Source organism: Phyllostomus discolor, chromosome 7, assembly GCF_004126475.2.
Source record: "Phyllostomus discolor isolate MPI-MPIP mPhyDis1 chromosome 7, mPhyDis1.pri.v3, whole genome shotgun sequence".
NCBI lineage: Eukaryota > Metazoa > Chordata > Mammalia > Chiroptera > Phyllostomidae > Phyllostomus > Phyllostomus discolor.
In genome coordinates this window covers 106,484,912-106,509,770 of record NC_040909.2, presented here as the reverse complement: position 1 = coordinate 106,509,770, position 24,859 = coordinate 106,484,912, and the positions used below count along the sequence as shown (strand labels likewise).

The window sequence follows — 24,859 nt, the reverse complement described above, 5'->3', positions numbered from 1 at the left end:
TATGTGACCAGGAAAACAGTAAGGTAGAACAAAAAGATGACAAAAAAAAACTAAACATACGAGAAATGGATTAGCTTTGTATTCCAGCTGTAACAAACAACCACAAATTTAGTGACTTAAAACACCGCAAACTCATCTTATAGTTCTGTACTTCAGAAACCTGACATAGGTCTCACTGGGACCAAAAACATGGTATCCGCAGCGCTGTGTTTCTTCCTGGAGGTTCTGGGATGCCATCTGTGACCTTGCCTTTTCCAGCTCTGGAGGCCACCCATATTCCTTGGTTCATGGTTCCCACCTTCCATCTTAAAAGCCACCAACATTGCATTTCTCTGACTCTTCTTCTGCAGACAAATCCTCTTCTGACAACAGCTAGGAAAAGTTACCTACCCTTTTTTTAAAGGCCCACCTAGATAAACCAGGATAATCTCTCCATTTTAAGGTTTTTCATTTAATTACTTTTGCAAAGTCTCTTTTGCCATGTAAGGTTACATATTCACAGGTTCTGGGAATTAGGACTTTGGCGTCTTTGGGGGAGAGGCATTATTCTGCATACCACAATATCATATAAATCCACATGATGTCGTAAATAGCAGAATTGATACCACGGTAGAAAATTTAATCATTGTGGAGAATAGACTTGAGAAGTTCTTGTAGCTAAAATATTGAATTCTTGAACAGATGACATGTGGAGGAAAAAGAATGAAGTTCACTATATGAATATTTGAAGTTTCTGTGGAAGACTGTAGTATACATAATTGTCCCTAAGAAGAAAGTAGCATTTGAAAAAAAAATAATAAAGAGGTAACATGAAATAAAACTTTCTGAGCTGAGAACATCTTTGAGTACAGAAAGGACTTATATAAGATGTAATAGCCCAAAGAGACCCGATATCAAAAAATTTTCAAATTATGATTTAAAAAAATCCTTTAAAAACCTAGAAAGAGAAAAATGGCACATCACTGTCAGGAAACAAAAATTAGGCTGCTCCCAGACTTCTTTTCTGTAGAATTAAATACCAGAAGAAAACAGAGCAACATTTTTAGAGCTTAAATTTTTTTTTTCATGCAGTTTGTATTTCTGGTGTGCCGGCAATAGAAGATGACTCCTAAGAATAGAAGAGACTAAACTACATCCTGTTTTGCTTTTGGGGAAAAACATAAAACACCAGTAAGACATACAACTATTGATTAAAAGATGATATGATATAAACACAAAAAACATGATTTATAGAAATATAAAATTAATGGTACATCCTAGAGTCCTACGTCCTTATGGAGGTAGCTCAAAGTACTATGTTAAATCTAGGTTAAGAGCTGACAGCAAATGTAATAAACTGCTTGCAAGAGAAGATGTATAATGTAAAAATTCAATAACAATACTCTAGATTTAAGTAAACTTTTGTGATCTTCTGATTTATTTATGCCAAAGATAAAACCAGGTAATTCAAGAGTAAGTATAAATTTAAAACTATACCTAAACCATTGATTGGCAAATTGTGACCTATGGCCTGCTCAAATCTTGCTCACTGCCTGTTTTTGTATGACCCACTAAGAATAGTTTTTACACTTTTAAATAGTTGAAAAAATTAAAGTAATATTTTGTGATATGCAAATTATATGAAATTCAAATTTTATTGCTTCTAAATAAAGTTTTATTGAAGCACATCTGCAATCATTTGTTTATATATGTGTCTGTGGCTACTTTGGAACGAAAACAACTGTGTTGAGACTTGCAAGACAAATGCAGTTTGGTGCTCTCATGCTTTGCATTGCTTCTCAGAGCACACAAATCGCAGTGACATAGTCATATCTTGATTTTGCTTTCTGACCAGAAAACCTAAGATATTTATGATTTGACCCTTTTCAAAAGAATTTTACGTCTCATGACCTGATCTCCAAATTTTCGTGTGTAACACTGAAGTTTTTAATTCTAAGGAACCAAAGTTATTCAGTTATTCCTCTTCGATGTTTGGTTTACTCCAGCATCTCTTTGGTCTTATATGGACTGAAGTTAAAAACAGAAACCTGTTATTCTTCACATTTAATAATCCATTTTCCATTTTTACCTTCAGTGAAACAAAATTTATGTAAAGATTTTAGAATTTTATTTCCAAAGGCAAAAGTCAGTCAATACTGTAATATTGTAAGAAATCATGGCTACCATTGTACACCAAAACTCTGTGCTTGTACAGATAGACATGTACATTATGTAATAAGTGAGTTATATGTCAATCAGCTAGTTAATCAGTAAAGATTTGTTTGGCAGGTATAGGTGATTAAAAAGAGGAAGTGGCGTTGAAATGAGGTTCTGAAGGATGCCAGTGAATTCAAGCTCTTGGGACAAGGAGAACAAGATTTGTAAAACCACTAAATTGCAAGTAGGATCCTGTGATTGGGAAATGAAAGAAGTTCAGTCCCTAGAACGTAATTTGGAGAAAAGTGGCTGGAGTTGAGAAAATAAAGACCTGCTGAACCAGACTGAGAAGGCTATTATATGCCCTAGAAAGCAATTTTCATCCTGTGGACAATGAGAATCCATTTCAGGTTTTTAAACTGTGGAACAACGTGATCAGATTTATATATCAGAATAGTGGTTCTTATACTATTTTCCAAATACAGCAAACAATAAAATTCTTTAATGCTATGACTATACTTTCACAGAATAAAAGTTGCCTTGGGTTATACCCACTCAGGTCCTATTTATAACAAATGTTTCCTTGGGGAGGATATAGAAACAATCCCCTACTTACCCTAGAGACTTAGGTGAGCAGGCTGTTAAATAAACTGAAGTCCTTTAAAATTTTCAAAAGATTAAAAAGTTACCTGTAAGGTAAAAGTAATCTTTCTGGCTTCTGGGCACATAGAGCTGCTCTAAGATACTATGCTTCTTTTATATGTGACTTATTAAAACTTTATGGAAACTTGAGATGATGGAAGTTTAGTTATGGACCACTTGAATATATTTGAATTTTCTTTCTTAGATATTAAAAAAAAACATTCAAATGAATGCTTAGCATTCTTCTAAGAAAATTAATGTATTTGTTTTGAATGCCTATATCTAATTTGACTAAAAGTATATCCTATTTTAAACCTTGATTTAGATATATAGTGAAAATAGTTTCCCAGATAATATTGTTTCACATTTATACAAACCTTTATATTTGAAACATTTTCATAAATGATTTCATTTCATCCTTATAGTAATCTCTTTAATATATATAAAAGGATTCTGTTTTTTCCATTTTACAGACGTAAAATCTCCCTGCTGTCTGATCTGAACACATTCTTCCTTGTAGAGGAATGTGAGTGAGCTCTTTGATTAGATAGATTTGAGTTAAAATTGCTGCCATTTTCCATGTTAAATGTGTATGGTTGGGAAAGTCACTTCATTATTGGAAAACTCAGTTTTCCCAATTGAGGTTCATTGTAGATTGGACATTACCTTTCTATAATCTAAAACTTCCAGGACACATCTGAACCAAACATTTTAGATAAGGACTGTAAAGTCAAATTGTTATGACTATTATTTTATAACAGCCTTATTGAGACATAATTCAAACCATAAAATTTAAAGTGTACAATTCAGTGGTTTTTAGCATATTCACAGAGTTGTGCAATATTCTAAAATTTTAGAATATGTTTATCACCTCAGAAAGAAACTCTGCACCCACTATTAGCTGCTCCCTCTCTCTTCCCCACCCTTGGCCTTAAGCAACCATCAATCTATTTCCTGTCTCTATAGATTTACCACGCTGAACATTTCATATAAAGAGAACTGTAGAAATGATGCATTAATTGGACATTTGTGACTGGTTTCTTTCACTTAGCATAAAGTTTTCAAGCTTTATTCATGTTGTAATGTATATCAATATTTTATTCCTTTTTGTGGCTGAATATTTTATTGTAAGGATATATTGCGTTTATTTATCTGTTCATCATGGATACTTTTCCACTTTTTGGCTATAAGAAAAATGCTGTTAGGCACATTTGTGCCCAAGTCTTTTTATGCACATATGTTTCCATTTTTCGTGAGTATATATACATCTGGGAGTGGAATTGCTGGGTCATAGGGTCATTACATGTTTGCATTTTTTGAGGAGCTGCCAAACTGTTTTCTAAAATTGCTGAATCACTTTATTTTCCCTCCAGCTGTGCATGAAGGTTCCAGTTGCTCCCCATTTTCAGCAACCACTTCTTTTTGTCTGTCTTTGGTACAGCTGTCCTGGTAGATGTGAATGGGTTTCTCATGGTGGTTTGATTTACTCCCTAATGACTGATGATATTGAGTATTTGTCATGTGCTTTTTAGCAATTCATATGTCTTCTTGGAAGAAATGTCTGTTTAGATCCTTTGCCCATTTTTTTCATTGGGTTCTTTGTATTTTTACTATTGAGTTGTAAGAGTTCTTTATGTATTTTGGGTACACTTATCAGATCCATGATTTGCAAATATTTTCTCCCATTCTGTGACTCATCTTTTCCTTTATCATATACATTAGAGCACACAAAAGTTTTGTTTTTCATTTTGATGAAGTTCATTTTATCTCTTTTTTAATTTTGTTGTTGTTTGTACTTTTGGTAATGATTGCCTAACTTAAGGTCATGAAGTTTTACTTCTGTATTTGCTTCTGAGCATTTTATAGTTTTAGCCTTTGCATCTAGATCTTTGATTTTTTTTTGAGTTAATTTTTGTAGATGTTGTGAAGTAGTAGTTCACCTTTGTTCTTTTGCAGCAGCATTTTAAAAAGACTATGCTTTCATATTATGATGCTGGAGCTGGATTATTATCACTATTTAAAATTACCCAATACATTTCGATCTGTTTTTTTCAATGGTATGATTAGAATGAATAAAACTTGTGTTTTCAAATATTTGGGGCTAAGTTTTGAGTTGGTATTATTTTATTAGATAGTGTTTGGAACCATTTAAATTTGATACTTTTATCTAAATGAGAGCAGTGGTAGCAGCGTAAAACAAGATAACATCAGCGGCTGGCACATAATAGTTATTTAGTAAACATTTATTGAACAAAAATGAATAAATGATACATTATTTAGTTTCCTTATTGCTTTTTAAGTGAGCATTTAGTTTAAAAATTAACATATACTGAAAAGTTTATGGTTAGATAAATATAGTTATTTTATAGGTCAACTCTACAAGTTGCAATATAGAAAATAAATTTGCATTGGTCTCTTTATATTCATATTCAACTTTAAAATACTGTGGAAACATCTTTCCCTAATTAGTGACAGATATTTGCCATACTATGTACCATTCTTAAAATGTAATATGCAGAAATAACATTGCTATTTATTGTAGTGGGAAAGGGGTCTTCATATAAGTAAATTTGGGACACACTAGGTCATGTAAATGTAAGTAGGGTTTTCTATTATAGAGCTTCTCAAAACCTTTTAAAGAAAACGTGTCTCGTAAAAACAGGGGCATAGTACACAACATTTTCCATGTTTGGTCATAGAACTTAATTCACTTGAACATAGAACAGAATTAGCAAACCTAAAAATACTTTTTGGAAAGTGCTACCACAGTGATTTTATTTTGTGGACAATTAGGGAGCTGCAGATTATCCATTTAATATTTATGTTAAATTTTGAATGCCACTAAGGAAAAACAGCTAAGAATATTCTTATTGGTATCTGGAATTGAATATGCCAGGAATGCGAGCACAGCTTCCTCGCCTTTGGAAACACCCCTTGGCAGCTTTCCACTTGGCAGCTCTCCACCTTCAGACCTGGCAGCAGCAAGGACACGGCGCAAGGTGTGTTTATTTGATTTAACATTTGGCAAAAAGGTTTTTGACTTGTGGTTTGTTTTCTTTCACTTTGTTTTTCTTGTTTTGGTTTGTTTGCTTCTGGCAATGAACTTGGGTTCAGAATGTTGTTCTTTCTTATGGAAAACAGTATAACAAGGTGAAAATGATTGTACTTGTATTATTTTTTTGTATTTTGGCAAATGCAAGTAAATGAGACAATAGCCACAGAGCTATAAATCTTCATCTGATTTATTTGTTAAATTGTTTAGTGTTACTAATTGTCTACTAGGATTCAGTGCTGCATTAATTACTTGATCTCTCTTGATGTTTGATATACCATGATCCTTTGGTACATTTCTGTATTTTGATAAACATATATTGGTTACAATCAGTGTCCCCACATAGTAACTAATAAAGAGATTAAGATCTTCATAAAATATCAGTTATTCAACATTATGTTTAATTTTTCTTGACTAATTGGTACATCTGCTTTTCACATGTATTGTAGGGAGAGGAAATATAATATGAAAGAATATGGGCCTCTATTATATGTCTGATCTTATCTTCTGTCCCCTTCCATCCCTCACTCCTCTCAGAATTCTTCAGTGGTTCCCTGTTTTACTCAAGATAAAAGACAAAACTCTTCAACCGGCCTGCATGTAAGACCTGGCCCCTTGTGACCTCTCCAGTCTCATCTCTGAGCACCCACTCGCTAATCCGTACTGGCTCTCCTGTTGTGCTTTGAGCCTACCAAGCTTGTTCCCATCTCAGTTTTTGCAGTATTCTCTCTACAGAGTTGCTGTTCTTGGATATTTGCATGGACAATTTATGCACTTCAGTTTGAGATTTTTATTATAAAGGTCACCTTCTAAAAGAGGTCTTGTCTGGTATCCTGGTTCTATATTTTCTACTTAGCATTTATCACTATTTTATAAACTACATTTGTTATACTTATTTGTCTTGTTTATTGCCATTGTTCACAAGGTTATTAGTTCCTACGAGTGCAAGCAAGGTTTTTTGTTTGCTCTGGTTTTACTCTGTCTCTAACAACTAGAGTAGTTCCTGGCCTTTGATGAGTGAATGGATGAATGAATGAATGAGTGAACAAATGAACAGTTAATTAAGCACTTACTGTGAGCTAGCCACTATGCTGAGTGATGAGGATACAGGGATGAAATACCAGCTCCTTCCCTCAGAAGTACAGTTTGAAGGGAAATGGACAATTATAGCAGCCACCGAACTACAGTGTTGTGTTATGATAAGAGTATTTGAATAGAATGCTGTCATCACTCAGAGAAGCAGCATTTGAATCAGACTGTGCTGGGCCTCTGCAAGGCTTCCCCAAAAAAGGTAACCCTTGGTATAGTCAGAAGAGCCTAGGTTGTGCTCTAGAACAAACAAGCCCATATCTCGGTGTCCCACATGTCTGTTTCTCACACAGGCCGCATGTCCAGAATGGGCTGGGTAGGAGAACCCGTGTTCACCTAAGGCTGCATCTGGATGGCTTTCCATTATCACTGCAGCAGTGGGAGGGGAGAGGCTAATTAAGCATTGGCATTTCAAGTTTCACTGGTCAAAGCAAACTGTTGAATTTCAAATAGGGGACTGGGAAGTGCAATATTATTTTCTACTGAGGGGGAAAGGAAAATTGGAAGATACATAAGTAGAATGACTGACTGACATACCTTTCTGCTGTTTTAAAAGAGTATAAGATATCCAGGTAAAGAAGTATTTGAAATGGTTTTCAGAGAAAGGAAGAGCATGGGCAGTCAGTAAGCTGTTAAAATATTATTTCAGGGAACTGTGTGTGATTCAAAGTAGCTGGAGCACAGTGTGTGTGGGAGATGAAGAGGGTGAAGAGATTGGAGGGAAAGAAGGGGTTAGATTATACCAAACTGTGGAATTAGAACTGTTTCCTAAAGGATGTAGAGAAATATTAAATGATATACATCAGGGATATTTCTTGATGAAATTTTATTTGTGAGAAATTATTCTGCAAGCAGTGGAGGGGGTGGACTTGAGGGGAGGAAGACTAGACACAATAAGACCAATTATAATGCTAATGCAGTAAGACTGGGAAGCCCCCAGAGAAGAAGGGCAAAGGTCTAGGAGATAAAGGAGGCGAACAGAAGGTATATAGATGGGGTGAGCTTCAGGACAGAGATACCTTAGCAGGAGACGGGCACTGAAATCAAAATAGAGGTACTGACATGGACAGTGTGGCTGAACATGTATGTGTGGATTTGTTGTGTTTGGTATGTGTGCACATGTGTGTTGGTATGTGTGGTGAGGTGGCACAAGATTGCGATGTAAGTGATTCTTACATAATGATTTCCAATCTGTTTGTGACTTGGTAGACCAGACTGAAAGAAGGGGGGTTGAGGACTTGAGCAGAGCCCTGCAAGTTGGAATAACCACTGAGTCAAATGGGAGATAGAGCTGACTTGGAGCAGGGAGGTTGCCGGTCAGTGTTACATGCTTATAAAAAGTTAGATTACACATTTTACTATAAAAATTGCATTGGGAAGCTCATTTGGCTTTTTTCCTTTAAATTGTTTAGAGTTTAACAATAATTTAAAAATATACACTTAGAAAAATGTTGTGTATGTTGTTTCCATTAGAGAGACTCATTACATATAATCTAATCCCTGTCCCCAAATTTGGGTTACTGTGATAAGGAAGACCTAATTATTTCATAACAAAGGAAAATTTCTTAAAATTAGTGAGATAGGTACTCAGAGCTTTTATAAAATCATTTTTTATGATAAGCTTTTAAATAAAGAAGTATGTTACAGTCATGTTTATTTTTCAAAAAAAGTAGAAAAGTCATTGGAATATTTACAATATTTTTCTTAAAGGCTTTGAAAGACATTGTTAGGAATGTAGTGTAATTTAGAGGATATTTTAAAATTGTGTTTCTTGTTTTCCATTATGTGTTAGGCCCAGGGTTATTTTAAACATTGAGGATTTTAAATTATTGCAAATTAAAAATTTGAAGCCTCAAAAGAACCAATTTTATCTGAAGTCAGACTCCTGCTGCTCTAGTCGGAACTGTGCTGACCTGCCCATGCGTGTGGTGGGTATATAACAGAAATGGTGACATGCAGATTAGTTGAAATAATATCAAGAGCTTACGACTCCTGGGGAGACAATAAGAGAGAATTGGTAGAAGTGTTTACCTAACAAGATTCTGTTCTTAGACTGGAGGATAATTTGGGACATCTGGCAAAGATTAGTTATTCAATTGTCAAATTTAAAAATGAGGACTAGTGCTTAAGCTTTTGTTTTGTTGTTGTTGTTTAGAAGCCTTCCATTTTAGAAGGTAAATAAATACTTTTGAGTACTCATTGTGGATTTGTAGATATATATATATATATATATTCCAACACTTATTGACAGTAAGACAACTATATAATTTGGCATCTTACGAGTTATCCAAAGATACTTTTATTCAGTCACTTAGCTGATGATAGATGATTAGAAGGTTAGAGGATCAAACTATAGCATAAACTGTACATTTTTATGTAATTAAGTTATTTTAATATCTTAAAGACTTTTTATATCTAAGTCTGTTTTTATATCTAAGAACCTTAAATATAAGGGAGTACATTAACTTCTTTAATGAGTGTGAGATCATCAACTTCAGTTTATTTTTGTTTAAAAACCATTTGGACTAAGTGTTGCTTCAACAGTAATTGATTAAGCCAGACTGATGTAGTGATACTAAAAAGAGAGAGTATTTACTATTTGGGGAAACACCATGTTAAGTAGTTTATATGAATTAACTATTTAATTTAACCTTTAAATTATTACTATACTCATTTAAAAAATGGAAAAGAGCTTAGCTGGATCAACTAATAAGTGACAGTTAACTGAAAGTTTGACCTCTAATATCAGGAACAAGGCAGGGATGTCTACTCTTACCACATTTTTTATTTTTATTGTTATTTTTTAATATTTTTTCAAAAGATTTTATTTATTTTAGAGAGATGGGGAAGGGAGGGAGAAAGAGAGGGAGTGAAACATTAATGTATGGTTGCCTCTAGCACACCCCATACTGGGGATATGGCCTGCAACTCAGGCATGTGCCCTGACTGGGAAACAAACCAGTGATGCTTTGGTTCACAGGCCTGTACTCAATCCACTGAGCTACACTAGCCAAGGCCACATTTTTAAAAAATATAGTAGTGGAAGTCCTAGCCAGAGCCATCAGGTAAGAGAAAAAATCCTAAAAGGCATCCAAACTGGGAATGAAGAAGTAAAAGTGTCACATTTTGTAGATGAAAAGAGTCTTTATATAGAAAACTAAAGAATTCACACACGCACAAAACTAATCAATACTAGAAAAAATAAACAAGTAAAGTTGCAGGATAAAAAATCAGTATGCAAAAATCCACCACAGCCTTATATATTAACAATGGAATTTCAGAAAAAGAAATGAGAAAAACAATTTATTTTGCAATTGCAACAAAAAGAATAAAATACCTGGGAATAAACTTAAAGATGTGAAGGACCTATATGCTGAAAACTGCAAAGCATTACTAAAAGAGACAGACTCATAGATGGAGAAGAGGTGACAGCTAGTTGGGCAGTGGGGGAGATTCGGGGATGGAGGGATTGAGAAAAGGAAAAGAGGCTCATGGACATGGATAACAGTGTGGTAATTGCAGGAGGGTGGGGGATCTAAGGGAACTAAATGGTAATGAGGAAAATATAATAAAGATTAAATTAAAAAGATATTTAGAGCCCTGGCTGGTGTAGCTCTGGATTGAGCATGGACTGCAAACTAAAGCATCACAGGCTCGATTCCCAGTCAGGGCACGTGCCTGGGTTGCAGACCATAACCCCCAGCAACCACACATTGGTGTTTCTCTCTCTCTCTCTCTTTCTCCCTCCCTTCCCTCTCTAAAAATAAATAAAATCTTTAAAAAAAGACATTTAAAGAGATAAAATGAAATGGGCAATATTCCATGTTCATGGATTGGAAGAATCAAGTTAAAATGTCCATGTTACCTGAAGCAATATACAGATTTAATGCAATCCCCATCAAAATCCCAATATCATTTTTTAAAGAAAGAGAACAAAAAGTCATCAGATTTGTATGGAACCACAAAAGACCCCATTTAGCCAAAGCAATCCTGAGAAAAAAGAATGAAATTTGAGTTATCACACTACCTGACTTCAAATTATACTACAAAGTGATGATAATCAAAACAGCTTAGTACTGTCAGAGAAAAAAAAAAAGACACACAGACCAATGGGCTGGAATTGTGAGCCCAGAAATAAATCCACCTATAAATGGAAAAATAATTATTGACAAAGGAGCCAAAAACATACAATGGAGAAAAAAAAAAGCCTCTTCAATAAGCGGTGCTGGGAAAATCAGAAAGCCACATGTGAAAGATTGAAACTAGTCTACAGTTTGTCCCCATATACAAAAATTAAAAATAATCAAAGACCTGATATCAAACTTGAAACAGTAAATTACATAGAAGAAAACATAGGTATTAAACTTATGGACCTTGGTTTCAGAGAAGAGTTTATGAATTTGATTCTAAAGGCAAAACAAGTAAAGGCAAAAATAAATGAATAGGGTTATATAAAACTGAAAAGCTTCTGCACAGCAAAAGAAATGTCCATAAAAACAGAAAGGCAACCGACTGAATCAGAGGAGATATTTTCAAACAACAGCTCCAACAAGGGGCTAATATCCAAAATATATAAACAACTCATACAACTCAACACCAAACAAACAATCTGATTAAAAATGGGCAGAGGATCTGAGACTTCCCCCAAGAAGACATACAAATGGCCAACAGATATATGAAAAGGTGTTCAACTTCAGTAGCTGTTAAGGAAATGCAAATTAAAACTATAGTGAGATACCACCTTACACTTGTTAGAATGGCTATTATCAACAAGACCAGTAATAACAAGTGTTGGGAGAGGTTGTGGAGAAAAAGGAACCCTCATTCACTGCTGGTAGTAATGTAAACTGGTGCAGCCACTATGAAAAACACTATGGAGGTTCCTCAAAAAATTAAGAATAAAGTTACTGTATTATCCAGCAAACCTTCTTCTTGGTATCTACCTGAAAAATTTGGAAGCATTTCTTTGCCAATATATATGCACCCCTATATTCATTGCAGCATTATTAACAGTGGCCAAGACATAGAAACAACTGAAACGTGTCCTTTGGTAGGTGATTGGATAAAGAAGATGTGGTACATATATACAATGGAATACTACTCAGTCATAAGAAAAAAATGAAATACTGCCATTTGTGACAACATGGATAGATATTGAGAGTATTGTGCTAAGGCAAATAGGTCAGCCAGAAAAAGTTAAGAACCATATAATTTTACTCATATGTAGAAAGAAAACTGGAAGCAAGAAATGAATAAACAAGAAAAAAACCTCATAGACACAGACAATATGGAGGTTATTAGAAGGCAGGGGTGGGGTTAGTGAAAAGTAGAAGGGGTCAAATATATGATGATGGAAGGTGATTTGACAGTGCAGGACACACAATGCAATATACAAGTTATGTATTATAGAAATGTACACTTGGAAGCTATATAATCTTATTGATCAATGTCATCCCAATAAATTTAATAAAAAATAAGTGACAGGACCAGAAAGGAAACAAGTTAAAGTAGGGAATAGTTAACCCACCTTTTATCAGGCTCATATTTTTGTAAAGGATAACTTATGGTAATAATTTAAAACTCAGATTATTTACATTTATATAATTAAGCATAACATGGATATTTTAAGTTAACATAATGTGGAGAATGTTTACTTAAAAATGTGTACTGAGTATCTACTATATACCACATTGTTTTGTTTTGATTCTTCAGTGAAGAAAACAAAGATGCCTGCTCTCGTGTTACTACATTCTAGTGAAGGGAAGTCAGGAAATAAGCAGTAGACTAAATTTAATATGAAAAAAGCTTTTTACTTTTAAAGTAATAGTTGACAGGTCTAAAATAAAAAAAAAGTTTCTTTTGTAACATTGGTAATCTTATTGTTCATTTTGTAATGCTTGCATAAGATCATGAAAAAAATGAAATATTGATTGCTTAAAATGGTTATTTATTTTAAATAATTAATTTGAGATTAAATATTATTGACCATTACTTTGAAGAAATCTCCTCTCCTCCTCCTTACACACTGAAGATGCAGCATTCCAAGAAAGCAATTTAATGCCATTTATTATTTGTAATAGAACTTTAAAAAAAATAATTATGGGCATGGGGGGTCCATAGTTAAAATGTGAAAATGAATTAAAAAATAGTTAAAGACTGAAAATGAATTAAAAAACATCTTAGGACATATTTTTCTTACGAAGGACACATTTAAGTACAGTCTTAGCCCTTTAAAATAACTGCAAATGCTTATGATTGAAGATTTAATTTGGTTCTTTTTGTTTGCAATGTGTAGCTGTGTCTTCGTGTGTGAGTGAGAAAAAGGGAGGGGGAGAATGAAAATGAGGAGGATGAAACATACCAGGACTCCCTAGGCACTTTGGTTTCTGTAGCTTTTCAGAGTCCTGCCTCTGTAATTGAGGGAATGGACTAAATATTTACATATATTTTTAAAAGAGTATGTCATTTTTTTTGTCATAAATTTCTTCTATTTATTCTAAGCTATGTAAGTGTTACCATACTGGATATTCATTTTTGTAGGTGTATCTAGTATACTAGTCTGAACCACACTACTTGGTAAACCCTCTTCCATTAATCCTTTTTTTGTGTGTGTGAATGCTTTTAGGAGTTAAATAATGGATACAGTTAATGGACATAATTATCGAAGTTATAACGATGTGATACAGTAAAAAAATGTTCAATCACAAGTCATTAACAAAGAATGAAAAATATTTAAGGGCAAATGAAGAAAGTAGCTTTTAAGATAAAATCCGAACTGGAGTATTAAAAAAATCACTTTGTTGCATGAGGCATAGGAATGATTTTTGCTGAGGATAAAATCTATATAAATAAAAGAGCCTAGTTCTGTTAATAACTAAATTTTTGTACTTAAATAGTATGAAAGTCTTTGAACAGGCTCTAAAAAGTCTTGGAAAAAATAAGGTAACAAAAGTGTCACATGCAGTTAAAAAATATACAGTGATGTGTATTACACATTAAGGAGAAATTGTTCAATTGAATATTGTGACCAAGGCCAGTAATGTGAAGAACTTGGAAAACAACATTCTTTTTGTTCTTTGTTAATTATTTCAGGCAGGTTTTTCATGGAATGAGAGTTGTTTACTTTCATTAAATCCCATTTTTTGATCTGAGCTAAACAGGGCAATTTTAAAAGCAAGGACTAGAGGCATTCACAGCCTTTTTACTACATTCATTTTTAAAAGTCTTATTTGAAACAATGTTCTGGTTTATGATTTTCATGTTTTCTTCCCTTTTAGAAGGAGGCAGATGGTATGAAAACTGGACTCCCTTATTTAAAGGGAATGTTGATATTTATAACCAAGCTTATCTCCAGCAAGATTTGTTTTTTGCAGCTGTTTTAGGTTAGAAAAAATATTATATTAAAGCCATGGCTTGTTTTTCTTTCCATATTTGGGGAGGTGGGGATTTTCAGAATGTGAAAAAGCGATGTTTGATTTTAAATGTGAATACAATGTAAACTGTGATTTTTTTTTTGCTTCTCTATGTGAATTTTTCTGTTTGTATCCTGTGGTTTCACTGATCTATTTCCTAGATATATCACACTTGAGAAATAATTTACTCATCACTTTCATATCAATGTATTCTAGGTATTATAGTAGATTTTCATTAAGAGTTAGCCTATGTTATCAAATAAACCACTTTCTAACTTTTTATTTTGATACTTGAGTCATTTTCATTCTACCCAGAGCATCTTTTTCACTGGGAAATTAACTCTTTCTCTTCTGTTTACTAATTACATTATTTGCTATAAGACATTTTTTCTTTTTCTATTCTTTGCTTCTGTTTTCAATTGCAAATAATACGGTTTTTGTCTGGACATATTTTAGAAACTTTCTTTTATTATTTAATTGAAAATCAGTTGTATTTTATACTCTACACTTAATGCATGGTGCTGTCTTTTTTGGGCACAAGATAATACTGGAATGAATGTTTGTTGCCAAGATTATACATATAATCTTGTGCATATGTATTTATATATGCACTATCACATAGACAGTTTTTCATAGAGTATTTTTATAATAAATATATTGATTTGTGAATTAATGTGATTATTTATTTATGTAGAGATAACTTATACGAGTTATATCTGTGCAAAGTCCAGCCATTATTAATATAGTAAGAACAGTTTGCATGACATCAATGTAACCTGGCAGCCAAGGAGAGTAGACTGGAATGCACATATGTGAACAATGATGACTTCACTGTACTAGTGATTAAGGGTGATAGACACTTTTAAGTGAGCATGTGTACTGTGTGGCTGTCACATTCAAAATGACTGAGCGAGTAGAGCAACAAATCTGCACTAAATTTTGCATGAGCTTAAATAGTCCCCTGCAAAAATTATTTGGATGATTCAGAAGGCTGCAGCTATGGGTAACTGGTGATTGGCAGCTTCATCATGACACTTTGCCCACTCATGAATCACATCTGGTGCAGTTTTTTGGTGAAACATCAAATCACCCAGGTGACTCAGCCTCACTATCACCCAGATTTGGTGCTCTGTCACTTCTGCCTTTTCCCAAAACTAAATTCACCTTTGAAAGGGAGGAGATTTCAGACCATCGATGAGATTCAGGGAAATATGACAGGGCAGCTGGTGGCGACTGGGAGAACTCTATGTGGTCCCGAGGTGCCTATTTTGAAGGGGACTGAGGCATCATTGTCCTATGTACAGTGTTTCTTGTTTCTTATATCTTCTTCAATAAATGTCTCTATTTTTCATATTACATGTCTGGATACTTTTGTACAATTTTTTTTGTCAAATTAAATGAAGCTTCACTATTTACATAGAAATTACCTTCCTGAATATGAAGTACACAAATATGATTATATCAGGCTTGTATATTTTTCCTCTTGAATACTTGAAATCAAAATTTTTATTTAAAAGTTTTTTTAAGATTTTACTTATTTATTTTTAGAGAGGGAAGGGAGGGAGAAAGAGAGAGAGAGAGAAACATCAATGTGTGGTTGCTGGGGGCTGTGGCCTGCAACCCAGGCATGTGCCCTGACTGGGAATCGAACCTGCGATGCTTTGGTTCGCAGCCCGTGCTCAATCCATTGAGCTACGCCGGCCAGGGCTATTTAAATTTTTTATTGCCTGTTAGCACTCACATTTAAATTATTTGCTTTATCACCATGAAGACTAGAATATTGCTTAAATCTATGAAACCAACCATTGCTAGTAGCAAACAAATTAATCATCTCGAAAGTTTCTGCCTGCTTTCTGAATAAATCCTTTAAATGTCAACCTTCAATACACAAAAGAATCACTATCCCTTTAATCAGATAAAGTGAGTACCTTTGTAGGTTTTATCATTTTGGTTTATTCCTCGAGAACACAACAACCTAAAATTTATGGGACACAGTGAAAGCAGTCCTAAGAGGAAAATTCATAGCTTTACAGGCCTATGTCAAGGAAGAACAAAAATCTCAAACAATCTAATTATGCACTTAAAGGAACTTGAAAAAGAATAACAAACAAAGCCCAATGGAGAGTAGAAGGAATGAAATAATAAGTATCAGAGCAGAAATAAATGGCATAAAGTAAAAAAAAAGTACAAAAGATCCGTGAAACCAAGAGTTGGTTCTTTGAAAAATAGAAAAGATCGACAATCCTCTAACCAGACCATTCATGAGTAGTACAGAACTCCACATGGCATGACACAGCTTTGAAAGGGAGTTTTAAATTGAACAATTGTGAGAGTTTACACAGAATGGGGAGATAGTAGAGTTTTAGCCAGTCAGAATGGTGTTAATTCATGATCAATCTGGGCATTTGGTGGAGACTACAGAGTGGATAATTTCTTATAAGCAGGGCTGACCTATCTCTAGAGTGAAAGCTATGCCAAATACAATCTAGACAAAGTGAAATGAACCATGATCAAACTGACACTCAAGTAATTTAGTTGGTTCCCCTTCTTTACAATAACAACAACAAAAACATGTTTCAGAGGAAGAAAACAATATCCAGACCTTCAATAATGTAATATTTATAATACCCATCATCCAATTAAAAAATAAGACATGTGCCAAGGAGCAGGAAAATTTGATGCAGAACCAGGAGGAAAAAATAGTCAATAAAAACAGACTTACAACTTACAGATTTGGTGAAACTATCAGCAATAAAGCTAATCCATTATTATAAATGTTTTTAAAGGAAAATATGTACATGGTAGAGCAAAGGAAGGTATTGGAATTCGAAGGAACTTCTGGTTATGAAAAATATAGTTTCTGAATTTAAATGTTGCTGGACATTAATAGAATACACACTGCAAAAGACAAAGTCAGTGAACTTGAAGGCATTGTAATAAAATCAGTCCAAAATGAAAGACAGAGCCTCAGTGATTTATGAGGAATATGAAATAGTCTAATACATATGTAGCTAAAGTTCTAGAAGGGGGGAAGAAAAATATTTGAAGAAATGGCAGAGAATTTTCTAAATTTGATGAAAACTTGAAACTTGCAGATCTAAGAACTCAAGGAACCCAAATCGGCATAAAAATAAACAGACACCAAAGCATATCAAAGTTAATTTGATGAAAGCAGGGATTTTTTTTTAAAAGTAGCCAGAGCAGAGGAGGAATGTGAATTGAAGAAAAATTTGAAGAGTGTTCATGACATTATATCAGCCGGAAGACAGAGGAGTGACATCTTTCAAGTACTGAAAAAAATAGTTGTGACTCTAGAATTCTATACCCAGCAAAAATATTCTTCAAAAATAAAAGACAAAATAAATACTTTCGGATCTAACAATAAGCTGAAAGAATTTGTTTTCCAAAAGCTGACATTACAAGGAATATTGAAGTATTTTATGAAAAAAGAAAAATGAACCATTAACGAATGTATACAAGGAGCAGAGAGTACTAGAAATAGTAAATATGTTGGTAAATATAAAAGCCATTTTTCTCATTTAAAAATTTTTAAAAACATTTGCTTAAAGCAAACCTATTAGTTACGGCTTCCTCTGACTCTGTTGTTCTTGTTCACTGCTAAGCACTGTCCTGGGCCTCGTCTGAGGAAGGCTTTTTTTGTTGTTGTTTTGTTTTTGTTTAAGTGGAAGGCAAGAGGATTCATTCGACTAAGTAGAATGCAGATGTAAAATGTATGGCAACAGTAGCCCAAAGGACAGGGACAGTGGATACAAATTTATATAGTGAATATTCACAAAATGAACACTCATGTAACCAGAACCCTGATAATTTCTATATATTTTGTAGTTGAAGTGTTTTAATCTCTGTAGTCTGTAGCATTGATGGAATTTGAAGTTTTTATTGCTTTTTGACTATTTCAAGTCTATATTTTCTATGAATCATTTCTCCTTATGAAATGGAATGTTATTTAAAAAGGCCAGTGATCAAGCAGTACTTTGACATCTTTTAAACTGAAATGCCCTCTAGAAAGCATTACACATTTGATATCACAGGGATTAGGGGATGGATGGGGGATAGAATCTGCTACAAAGTAGAAATTTGGTTTTCTTATTTGTGTTTTGGTTTATATCTGTTATATTCTTTTCTGTATCAATCTGTTTTAGAAACATTTAAAAACACTTTTTAGAATTGTACTTTCTTCTGTATTTCCATTTATGTTTCCATATTGTAGAGTTATATTAGTTAATATCCCAGTGCTTCTTCCCATTAACCTTTTTCCACATCGTTTTCTCATATTATTAAATTCTGTACTCTTTATCGTATACCTCTGGTAGTATAATTTGGTGGTTTTATAATCATGTCCTTTGCATCAATGTTTGTAAGTGGAAGTTTTAACAACACAATCTGTTTGAAAACTACAAGCCTGAAATATTCTTATATCAGTAAAGTAATGATATTAACACATGATATTTCAATATAATTAATGCAGTTCTGCAACTTCTATGAATTAGATATATACTATTCATTTTTTGTATCTATTTACTAATAAAGCTATTTTTAGTAAGTCATATAGAATTATGAAACTAACTAGAAATGAAATAGCCAAAGAGGGCATTCTGATGGTTGCCTTGAGCTGTTTATTTTGCCTAACATTCTCAAATTAAGTTTACCTCAGTGACCATGTCTTTTCACTGGTTTTAAAAGAAAAGTTAAAAAAGTATGTACTATTATTATTTGGTCCTATCCTAATATACAAGGATATGTTTCTAGGCATGAAATAATTATCCTTAACTTGAAACATATGCTTATGTATTCTAGGTTTATACATTTGAAGAAAATTTAGGAATTATCTGAATAGGGAAACAGCTTGATTTTGTCAAGGTCATTCAGTCTTTTATTGAAAAGACATGGCTAAACTAAGGTTTTATGTCTGCGGGCTGTTTCCTTCTGTGCTTGTATTATGCCAGAGGGCAAACATTGAGTGTTTCTTGAAAACCATCTATTTGCCAATCTAGAAGTTTCTTTTTTAGTTCATTATTCTTGAAGTAGTTAGCCAGAAAGAGAGAGAGGGGGAGAGAGAGAGAGATAGACAAATCCAGGTTATTTTTTGCCCACTTTAAGTACATTTAAGTGACTTTTCCTAGGATGTTTTTGTTAAATATGGAAACCTAATTACTTCAAATAGATAATACACATTGAAATGACTAAAATTAGCATAACTAATGCTTGCCATTAAACTAGATCAAGGAAGTTCAATGAATTATGAGCAAAATTTGAAAAGTTGGACAAGTAGCATTGTCAATGTGCCAATTTCAAGTCTTCTGTCAGAGACTGACAAGGTGCACGTAGAGGGTCCATGAAGCTTTTCAGTGGACTTCTGAGACTTACTAGTTTATGTCCTAAAACTAATATGTATTGGGAACTTGGTTCATGTTTGCTTCAATGTAAAATACATGCAAATTAAGAAAAAATAAAAATTTTGTACTTTGAATAAGCCAAACTTGGTTATAAATAGGGATTTTGATAGATTTAGAATGTGTCAGAGCATTTTTTTATCTACACTGAACACAGATATACTAGAAGTTCCCAAATGCATTTAGTATTTGGGCTAAACATTAAAAATATAGTTTTTTCCCTAGTAAACCTTTATCTCAAGTAACTTATTGAAAGCTCTAAATCATAAACATGTTTTATTACTTTAGAACCAAGAAGAGGGAGTGCATGTTGAAGAATTATGATAAAATATATATATATTTTTACTTAGGAATCACAGAATTAAAAATAGATGCCATCTGAGATATTTGCATTTAGAGCTTATTATTTTTCCTAATCAATTACCCACCAGTTTTTGGTGCCATGTAGATGCAGTTAAGTATTTTATTATCTGTATGATAATTGAAATAACCTTGGGTTTCATATAATTTCCTTAAAATAATTCAGTTTAAAGAATTAAAAGTATTGAAGAACTAATTTTTCGACCTTTAGATCTAGAGCCCTTCTTTTGATAAGCCTTTATCTCTTCAGGAAAAACCATCTGAAGGTGGATTGGTTAATGTTCAAAGTATACATGAAACTGCCCTTTACCTCAGAATCCAAGAAACCAAGCATATACTGGCTTTTCATTCTTCTGGGCTTGTTAGGCTCTTAGCATTCAGGGGAACCATCTGCCTGCCCCACTGGGTTTGTGCTGGAATTGTAGATGCTTTTGGTCTTTTTACTAGGTTGGCTCTGTGTCCTTTCTTGTTTCGGTACTTTGCAATAGTAAAACAGCATTTGCAGTTTTATTTATTTGGTACGATATTATTGTAACCTGTAGAAATCTTTTGAAAGTAGTATACTTTACATAGGTTATAACCTGTATTTGAAAGAAAGTATAATTTATGTCCTTAATAACTTTTTAAATCAACTATTAAAAGTTATATCATAGGCCAATTATAGTTTAACTAACCTATCTCCTTTTATAAATATAATACAAGAAATTACTGCAGTTCATTTCCCATTTTGCTGAATTTAAACCCTGGTAAGTAGTAATGATCTTTTTTTTTTTTTTTTGCTTAGGAAAATTGTCATTTACTTGATGAAAATTTTCTTCCTCCCAGATTTGAAATGCCCATTCCTTTGATAATCATGCAAAGTACAGAATTAAAAAAAAAATCCGATTGGACCAAGCTAAAGCAGAAAGCCCCCAGTGATGAGCATTATTGATGTATGTGCGAGGTAGCTTTTTGTCTCTTCTGGGCAGTATAAATTTAATGTGTTTTCAAGTGTGTCGTAAGTCCAGATGCCACAACAATCTGTGCATTAAAAAGGCATTAATAAAAGTAAGTGAAATATTTGTGGGTGCTTCTTGGAGGGGGCCAGGGAATTTGTGATATAATTATGTTTGGGTCAACTAATTCTATTAGGTATTAGGACAGACAAGTGTATTGCTTTCTTGTAGCAATTATAAACATTTTATGATACAGATTTATAGCATTCCTATACCCTTACCACCTACCTCATGTCTATTTTTCCCTCTATGTTACCCATGTTTGTTAATGGCATTAGTAACTGTCTAACTGTTTTACCCAATATGGTCCATGAAACAGCTGCGCTTGAAAACCCTGGCAGGAAGTTGGTGTTTGTTTAAAATGCAGTTTCCTTGGCCCCTCCCCAAACTTACTGACTGGGTATCTTTGAAGAGTGAGGCCTGGGAAACTATATTTAATTATTCAGATTTAATCTTCAGTTTTTCCTCTGCCTTATACCTCCATCTGGTCTGTTCCCAAGTTCTGAGAAGTCAAATACCAAATACTACTTTTCTTTCCATTTGCTGCTTTGCTCCTTTCGTGGGTTGCCTCATCAGTTATTTTTCCTCATCAGTTTTAATTGTTATCAAACCTCCCAATCCCTCTGATCTATTAAAAGGTGCCTGATCTGGTTACCTTACCACCTAATACCTTTTTATGATTTCCTGTTGAGTTGAGAAAAAAGTCTAAAGTCTCAGACAATTACTGAAAGCTTCCACAATTTAGTCTTTCTACCCCATTCAGCCTCCAGCAAAAGATGTCACAGCCCTTGCTCAGTCCTCACATCTGCCTCTAGCAGTGTTTCTCCAACGCTGGCATACAGAAAAATTTCCCATGGATGTTTAAAAAAAAAGTAGTGGTTCTCAAACATTAATGCATGCCCCCCCCCAAAAAAAAACCCCACAGAAAAACACCAAGAAACTGGAGGTTCCTAGATCTTAGGCCTTGAGACTGAGGCAGTGGGACTGTGCTGAGGCCCAGGAATGTGCATTTGAACGAGCATCCCAAGTGATGGATGGTTCACATTTTGACAAGGGCTGATCTAGAGCCTCTAGTTTCTGGTTGAGAATGTGCGCCTAATTAGACTCTTGAGACCTGAGTTTTTCCTGAGATGCTTGGTTCCAAGCCAGCTGACCCTTTCCAGAGGAACTGGGACTTCCCCATTTTCCCCAGGCCACAGATGACTCCTGACAGGTCTCGGTACTCAGTGCAGTTCTCAGTGCTTTTGAGATAAGGTAGTTCAGATGGTACACATTTCTGTTACTGTCCTCCACTGTCCAAGGTGACCTGTTTGGCTGTTTGTCTCCCCTGAACTCTTATGCCCATATTGTTCTGTGTTTTATTTTTTCCATGAACCAATGTCTTGATATTCCCATTCCTCCTTATATTTTTCTTTATCCCTCTTGAATCCCATCAAGCACATAAGTGATTATTTCTTTTACCTCTTTTTTTTAAAGATTTTATTTATTTATTTTTAGAGAAGGGAAGGGAGGGAGAAAGAGAGAGAGAAACATCTATGTGTGGTTGCCTCTCATGTGGCCCCCACTGGGGACCTGGCCTGCAACCCAGGCATGTGCCCTGACTAGGAATCGAACCTGCAATGCTTTGGTTCGCAGCTCGTGCTCAATCCACTGAGCTACACCAGCCCAGAGAGGGCTCTTTTACCTCTTGACATTAATTGAAGTCTGATTCTCTTAGAGACACAGTGTCCCTGAACCCATCTTAAGTGGAAAGTGTTCTCTGCATTCTTGTGGATCAAGAGTCTGGTGGTTATTTTTTTTTTACTTCCTTATTACCACCTTCAGATCATTTACTTTTCCATGCATATAAAACCCCACAGGACAAATGAAACAAAATAAACCCAACAAGACAAATGAAACAAAATAAACCCAACTCCTTTGTGGTTCATTCCATTTGACTATAGTGCTCTCCACCTCTTTTTACTGCTACCTGTGGATATTCAGGTCACTCTTCAGTCTTCCTAATTTACAATAGTTTAGAGTCTTTCCTTTTCCCGTAGCCCCAGTCCTGCCACCATGCTGGGTGCCTTCCTCATTCACATGTATGATGTGGTGTTATCCTGGTCTCTCATGTCTTTAACTGCCGTACTATTCTATCACTTTGCTCACCTGCTCCCTCTCAATAACATTAATTACCTTACACTTTATTAATAACCTTGGTTCTTTTGTGATAAAAGTTTTTACTCGCAACACTTTGGTTATCTGACCTCATCCAAATCTCTATGTCCAAAGATTGATGTACTTTCTGTTTAACTTGAACCCCCTGCTCTCTTCACTTCTCTAGACTCCACGATATGTGATTTTGCCCACTTTTTATAGGCTCCTGAACTTCTTTGCCCTACCGCCCTTCTGTCATGCCCATCTGGGGAAACCCAAACGGTGCTTAACCCAGCGGTCTATCTCTTCCCTGTGCTGGCAGTGAGCAGCTGAGCACTCAGAAAGAGATATATTATTTACAGTCAGGTAGTTTGCTGCTACCATGTTTCACGATTACCAAATGATTTTGGTCTCTTAGTGCTTTTCATCAATCCTGTTTTCCCTAGATAACTCTTTCTATTCCTCCACACTGTAAGTTCCAGCCTCTGTGCTCTCACATCTCCAAACTTCCCACCTTCTAGTTTGCTCTTAGGAGATAATCTTGCTTTCTACTTTGTCGTGAAAGTAGAGTTACCAGATAGAGCTCCCTCTACTTTGGGCTACCCAGCCTCAAACCTTACATGTATTATTAATCATCCTTTTCCTCTTTCCTGTCTAAGTGAAAGAAGTAGTCTGGTATGATTATTCTTTCAAGTATGCACTGAATTCTGTCCCTTTCTGTTTACTTGGACACCTCTGTCATGTTTTACTTTTCCTTTTGTATCATCAGCCCTCACTTTTTACTGGCTCTTCCCACTTATTTTGATCAGCTCAAATTTCCATCTGTATTTAAAAACAAAAGTCCTCAAGAGGAAAACAAGACAAAGCATAACCAAAAAAAATGTGTCAACCTCAATGTGAACTTCTCTACATACTATCCTTACTTTCCTTCCTTTTACTTTATAATAGATTTATCTATACTTTTCATCTCTGCTTTCTCATTTCTTACTTATTCCTTACCCATAGGAAGTCAGTGTTTCAATGTGCGTCAGGGAAGGAGCAGGGATAATCATCATTGTTAATTGATGTTACAAGCACCTGTAAGACTGATGATGTTTCAAGGGCCTGTGAAACTGATGAATGCCCTTTCAATTTAGGTCCAAAGAGCCATTGCTTCTGCTACTCAGCATAGCATGTTTCACATTTATCTCCATTGTTATGTATTATCAGTTATTTTGCTGCGTAGCATATTACACTGGTGAGTATGCCACTGTTCTATGTCAACCATTCTTGGGGCTATTTTCAATCTTTGGCTATTATGAATCAGGATGCGATGAACATCTTTGTGGCCATATATATTTATCTCTGTTAGGTAAATTCTTAGGAGTAGAATTTCTAAACTTTGTTAGAAATTGCCAAACAATTTTCCAAAGTGGTTGTATGATTTCACGCTCCCATCAGCAATATATGAGAGTTTCCGTCGCTTCACTTCCTGCCAATATTTTGTGTAGTAAATCTTTACTCGAACTGTTCTAATGTATGTGTAGTGATATCTAAATTTTAATTTGCATTTTGCTGATTACTGATGGTGTTGAGAACTTTTTTATGTTCTTATTTCTCATGTGAATATCTTCTTTGGCAGAA

At 34.4% G+C, this 24,859-nt stretch overlaps 1 protein-coding gene across 6 annotated transcripts in view; it reads left to right on the top strand.

Annotated features, from left to right (window-relative positions):
• TRIQK (triple QxxK/R motif containing) overlaps positions 1-24,859 on the top strand; it is a 75,694-nt gene that overhangs the window by 5,032 nt on the left and 45,803 nt on the right. The gene's annotated exons all lie outside the window — the stretch shown is intronic.